Below are 6,768 nucleotides of genomic sequence, written 5' to 3'. Positions count from 1 at the left end.
CTCATTAAAATAATGCAAGCAGAACAAACCATTTTATAACTTTTTATGCTGAAACTCTATGGAGATACAAAGACTTGTTCTTTCAAGGTTCCTCTGCCCTTTTCTAACCAGAAAGTTTAGGGTCAAAACTATCATGCATGTCTGGAAAAACAGCTGACAATTTAATCCTGCTCCATTCACTGCAAGGGTTAAATGCTTGTTAACTCTAAGGTGGGGGTTCTCAGCCTTATGGAGGCCAGGTCCAGTAAATTCTTCCAAAACATTCCATGTCCTATCATAAAAGTATGAGAATTCAAAATATGTATTGAAATGTTGGAAGGCCCTGGAATGGGACTGGGTGGCACAGTGGGTGGTTGGGGGTTCTGGGTTCTCTTCAAGAGACTGGAGGGCACTGCTTGGACTAGGAGGTATTGTGAGAGGTTGCGAGGCATGTGCCTTCATTGTTTTATTGGTGGCCATGCTTCTGTTGGTGTGTGCATGCCCATTACCAGCATTTTCATGCCAAACCCATCATTTAAGGTTTCAGTGCTGACTAGTCGTCAACAAACTGCATTTAGCCATGGCTATATATGGTCAAAAACATCAACGTAGAGACCCGCCCCATTTTTACTTTTAGCGGCGGGGCCCAGGAGAGGTCTCCTGGTGCTAGGGTTGCCACCTCATCCCTTTAAACCCGAACACATATTAATCACACAGGTTCTGTGGCTGATTAAGGTGGTAATTAAACTCACTTGCTGCCTTATCTGCATTTAATTAGCCTCGGAACCTGTGTAATCCAGGTGTTCGGGTTTAAAGGGATGAGGTGGCAACTCTACCTGGTGCCAATCAGTGACGAGATCTGACGTGTGCATCAGTTAGCAAGATTTTTTTCCTTTCGGCGGGTGTCAAGAAGTGGCGGCTCTTCCATTAGGGGCCTATCTATGCGTCCGGCCCCCTAATCTACATGCAGGGCGCCGGACACGTGGATTCCAATGGGGAGGGGGGTTTTCTTTAAGCACGCTATTAGAGCCAGAGGCTCTAATAGGCTTCAAAAAAGGGTGGGCTCAGGGGGCGCAGAGCACTATGCTCCGAGCCCACCCAGTTGTGCGACAAAAGCGAATGAATATTCACTACTATTGTCACACTGATCCTCCTCCCGGTCAATCAGGAAGTGGGTCCTGAGACCCGTCATCCAATTGGCTGAAAGGACAGGACCCCTAGGAGGAAAAGGGAGAAGACACACGGCGGGAGCCGCCATGACGCAGAGGAGGAGGAGACACAATGGAAGCCGCAGCCCGCTGCCTGTAGGAGCGCTCCCCGCCCAAAACCTAGATGGGGTAAGTGAGGGGCTGGATGACCAACCAACTGCCTGCCCCCCCCCCCGAAAAAAATTAAAAAACACCAGCCGCCACTGGTGTCAAGAGGCTTTTATCGTGATTGACTTGGATCTGCAGCGCTGGACATTGTGATTGACGGTGGCTTTACATTGTGGGATCTTTTTTTATAGATAAAGGATTTGACTTGTCAAAAACTGTGTACGTTTTTTTTTTCTAATCCACACTGGGAATTTGCTCAACTCCCCTGAATGTTTTTCTCCTGGCAGGAGAAAATCTGCTTTAAAAACGCACCTAAAGTCACATTTTTCCCACACGTTTAGGCGTGTCAAGTGTTTGAATGTTTATGGATTCCATTGCCCAGAATATCAATTTTTTCTGGCCATTGGAATGGCACGTTGAAGGCGCGTCCAGTGTTTAGGTGCATTTCGGAACGTTCATCGTTTATTCTGCTTTTCAGCTCCTCTCCTGAATGCACAGGCGGTGCGTTTTTTTTCTGCCTGTAAATGCACCTCTTCTAATATGGCTGTAAGCGCCTGTGTGTGCATGGACACCTATTCTAACATAGAGGGGCGTTTACAGGCAGAAAACATTTCTTTTAAGCCCTGTGTGCATGAGGCCTTAGTGTGTTTATTTACTAAGAAATGACGATCCTGTAATAGCGATGATTACAGTTAGGCCCCTTTCACACGTCGACGGATAAAAATACGGACATCAATGCATCTCTATGGAAAAACGGATGTAAACGAATGATCATCTGTTTATCTCCGTTTACATCCGCTTCCGTCAACCTCCGTTTTTTGGAACGGATCAAAGCCCTATGGAACGGAACTGATGAAAATTGGATGTAAACAGTTCGTTTTGCATCCGTTTTTTGCATTAGTGGTGGATGTAAAAAAAAAACAAATCTGAAGAAACGTGACTAAACTGATGAAACAAATGGATCCTCAGGCCCCTTTCACATGGAGCGGATCCGTCCAAGTGGAATCCGCCTGCTCAGCATGGGATCTCTCAGCTGATCCCCGCAGATCAGGCAGATGACAGGTCCGTGTCCGCTCCGCTATGGAGAACAGACACAGACCACTCTCCTCTATGGGGCGGTTGGGTGGAAACAGACTACAAGGGAACAAGAAGGAAGCGCCACCTAAGTGCAATAAGTTAGGTACGATTTTAATGGCATAATAAATAATGCACTTACAAGAGGAAGAATAAAATTATGCTCATGTCTGCTGTAGGCACAAAGTGCAGTCCGGTTGCTGGTCCATCCTTTTCTCACGGGTAGGCAGTCATAGGAGACGAGGTGTACAGTCCTTTCCTGTGGCCACCAGGAAGACGGCCAGATCCGACGTGGAACGCAGACGATTACGTCAACGGAAGCGGAAAGAGGGGAAGAAATAAGGGAGAGAAGTCTGGAGAGAACACCCAGGCACAGATTGCATGTCCGTTTCCATCCGATTGTCATCCGATCCACCGGATGGAAGGTGAACATATCGCCCTATACGTCTGTTTTCAGCGGATTTTATCGGATCAGATGCCCAGCGGGTGTCAGCAGACATCTGCCGCCCCATAGAGAACAATAGGGTGCTCCAATCGGGTCCGCCTGAAAAAACTGACAGGCGGACTTGATTGGTCAGCTGGCGTGACAGACGCCCCATTTGCTACTTTCCTCCAGTGTTGCCTAGAATTGTTACATTGTATCTCTTCTTACAAGTTTATTTTCTATGATCCTCATCTCCATCTAGTGGCCAAAATGCAGTATTTTTCGGACTCACTCTTTGTTCATTATCAATTAACCAATTTTTTAAATACTTCTCATAACATTTGAAGAACATTGGACCAGAAGAGAAAATAATATATTGATTTTGCCCCATTCTCACAGCTGGTTAGTTTGTACAGAAAGATTGTAAATGCAATTTCTCTAGACGAATATACAATTTTTTTATGCTTTTAATTTTTTTTTTTATAATTTTATTTTTTTATTTTTTTTAAATACACCCTTTATTGTGTGCTCCATGCACAAAATCCACTAACACCAGCCACTGCTGCAACATGTGCATTTCAGGACCTTTTTTTTTTTTTAGCATGACTCTCGTCTGCGACAGGTTCTCTTTAGTTGCTTGCACTGCGTTGCAGGTGGCGTATTCCTGCTATTTTCCTCCATACGCACCTTCATGCCAGGCGATCATAGCTGGCAAAGACTTGTTGATCTCGGCACTGTGTGAGTCATGGCCGCTCCTTCTATTAAAATTCAGAGAAATAAACATTAAGGTGGTGATGTGCCCACAGCAATGCAGAGCGCAGCGCGATGATTCACTATTGCAATATAAGAGAAGATTAATCGCATTGAGCAAGGTCACACTGACACATTATAGTCACCTGCAGGTTGTTCCACATTTGTAAACATTGCGGATGGTTCCGGATCTTTCACCATGGAATGTTTAACCATTTTATTGAGGGAACCATCTCCAAGGCTTCCTGCTCACACTCTATAGAAGAGCTTTTAAGAGAAGTGTGAGATTAAAAAAAAAAATGAAACATCCATACTCACTTAGGTGGATGCAACATCGGTGTGATGCTGCATCTGTCTCCCCTGCTTCCAAGATCGAGAATTGAGCGGCTGGTGCTCAAAATTTTTGGGAGGGCGCAAACAAACTGAAAAATTCTGAAAAAACTCCATCAATTGCAGCCACTGTGCCATCAATGGCCGCCACTGTGCCATCAATCGCCGCCACTGTGCCCATCAATCGCCACTGTGCCATCAATTGCAGCCACTGTGCCCATCAATTGCCGCCACTGTGCCCATCAATCGCCACCACTGCGCCCATCAATTGATCCCACTGTGCCCATCAATTGCCCCCACTGTGCCATATCAAATGTTCCCACTGTGCCATATCAAATGTTGCCAGTGTGCCCCACGCCGGCCCGCCATCTGCACTTACCTGTCTCGGTGGGACAGCTCCTTGACATTAAAGTCGGGATCCCTCCAGAGTCTGTACCGGGTGAGTGACATCAGCCAACAGTGGACTTTAGTCCGCTGTCGGCTGAATCTGGGTCACAGGAGTGCAGAATGAAGTGCTCTCCTGTGACCCACAGGAAAAGCTAATAGGGGGACCTCAGTTAGGAGGAACCACTATACTGTAAGCATATAGTATGCATTAAGGTGAAAAAATTTATACCTTTACAACCCCTTTAAACTGCATAGAGCAGGGATCTCCAAACTTTCTTAACAAGGGGCCAGTATACTGTCTTTTAGGCTTTAAGGGGGCCGGACTGTGGCCATTAGGAGCCCATTGGGCCCAATCATTGGTGTCATTGGGATAAATTGTGCCCCATGGTTGAGTCATCGAGAGAAATTGTGCTCCATGGTTGGTGTTAGTGGGAGGAATTACGGCTCATCACTGGTGTCATTGGGCCCAAACGTTGGTGTCATTGCGAGGAATTGTGCCCTGTCAGTGGGAGGAATTGTGCCTCTTTGGGGCCAGTGGATGAAATAGTGCCCCAAGGCCCTGATTAAAGCAAGCAAAGGGCTGCATCTGGCCCCCCAGGCCACTGCCATAAAGGGTTCTTTGCTTTCAGAGCAGTAAGGATCTGACATTCCCTTCCATAATTGGTGGTGTCAGTGTCAGTGTTTCAAAAAACTATTAGATGGGCATGAGATCGACTAAAAGCACCCTTTGTTTAGAAAGTTTGGAGAGCTCTGATCTAGGTCACCAAGATCACAAAAAGTGCATTAAAAAAAATCGAATCATTTGGGTTTAACATCACTTCACAGTAATGCAGCGTGTTCAGTTCAGTTCAGCATCCCTAATCCACAAAGTGGACTAAACGGAAGGTGAAGCCAACAGGAATAAATGAGGATGGGTAGGGGAGACCTGGTGGTAAAGAATGAGGGAATTGGGGGGGTAGTCAGTTCTAAATGCGTGAATGTGGTTAACTAACAAATGACCAGGCTTCGGCTATATATAGTATATCTAAGGGGAATAGAATTAGGTCAATAGATGCAGGGCATCTGATGTTCAGAACAATGTTCAACACATCCATCTGTGGAGGAAAGAACCCATTCCATTAAGATCTCCAGCAACCTGGATCTCCATGTGCATTCGATTGTACGTAATTCTAGCCCATGAGAATCAAGGATAAGGAGTTCAATGTGTGGAAATTGTAGCATGGGCGGCAACTAAACAAGATCTTAGATTACTTTTTTAATAAGTCATAAGGAGTACAGATGATATGGTGTTTCTGTGACTACTTTTTGTGGTAAATCAGGAAGACTTTCCTGCAGAATGGTTGTATTTTTTTCCTTAGCTCTACCAGACATGAAGATGGCGACTCTCCTCTCCTGTTTTTGGTTTCTCCAGACGATGATGGAAACATCTGTTTCAACCCTGCTGAGATTTCGATAAAAACCCAAGAAGTCAGTTGAACGCGAACATACAAGGAAGTCACAACATGGAGCTATGAAGTCTCCTCTGCATGGATGATAGTGCTACCTCTGGTGTTTCTGTGACTACTTTTTGTGGCATACCTGAAAGACTTTCCTGCAGAATGGTTGTATTTTTTCCTCAGCTCTACCAGACATGAAGAAGGTGACTTGCCTTGTTGTTGGTATCTCCAGACGATGATGGAAACATGCGTTTCAATCCTGCTGAGATTTCGATAAAAACCCAAGAAGTCAGTTAAACGCAAACATACAAGGAAGTCACAACATGGAGCTATGAAGTCTCCTCTGAAGTGTGAAGGACTCTACTGTAATCCAACAATGGAAGGACAGATGTTCAAACCGTGGGCTAGAAGACTAGCCTTTGGATGAGATCCCAGCCCTCTGTATAGGTACAGAGACATGGACTTACTGGGACTGAAAGACTTCTACCAATGTATGGCTAGAAAGGCACCATTGCTGGTTCCCTCATACATACAATTAACTAAAACTGTAGCACTCCGAATCTGGTGCAGCTGTACATGGTAGCCATTCAGCTTCTAAGTTCAGCTTGTTCAATTAAGCATTGACAATAAAATCTGGAAGGTTTCTATGCAGAGCTGCACCAGATTTTGCAATCTTCTAGTAAATTTCCCCCTACACCGAGTAGGACTACATTTTCAGAAGTACTGTAGTGTATGACCCTTACATATGTAGCTGCAAAAGAGATTTCAATTTTTAATAAAATATAAGAAATTGGTTCTCTATTGGATCCGTTGCTGACCTGCAGAGCTCAATGGTGCGGATTATTGAATAATACGCTTGTTGTGAATTTTCTATTTGTGATATATAGTACAGAGACCAGAAGAAGAAAAACAATCGATGGACTGGAGTACTCCGGACAGGTTTGAGCTGTGCTGGGTACCTGAATTGGCTAAACACTTACAGCAAACGGTCAAGGAAACAGAAAATACAGTAATATGTATATAGATGATTCGGTGACCTCCTCTAGCTGCTGTGGCCTACACAATCTGGTAC

This window comes from Aquarana catesbeiana, linkage group LG05, assembly GCF_042186555.1.
Source record: "Aquarana catesbeiana isolate 2022-GZ linkage group LG05, ASM4218655v1, whole genome shotgun sequence".
Classification (NCBI taxonomy): domain Eukaryota; kingdom Metazoa; phylum Chordata; class Amphibia; order Anura; family Ranidae; genus Aquarana; species Aquarana catesbeiana.
This window is presented reverse-complemented; position numbering follows the sequence as displayed.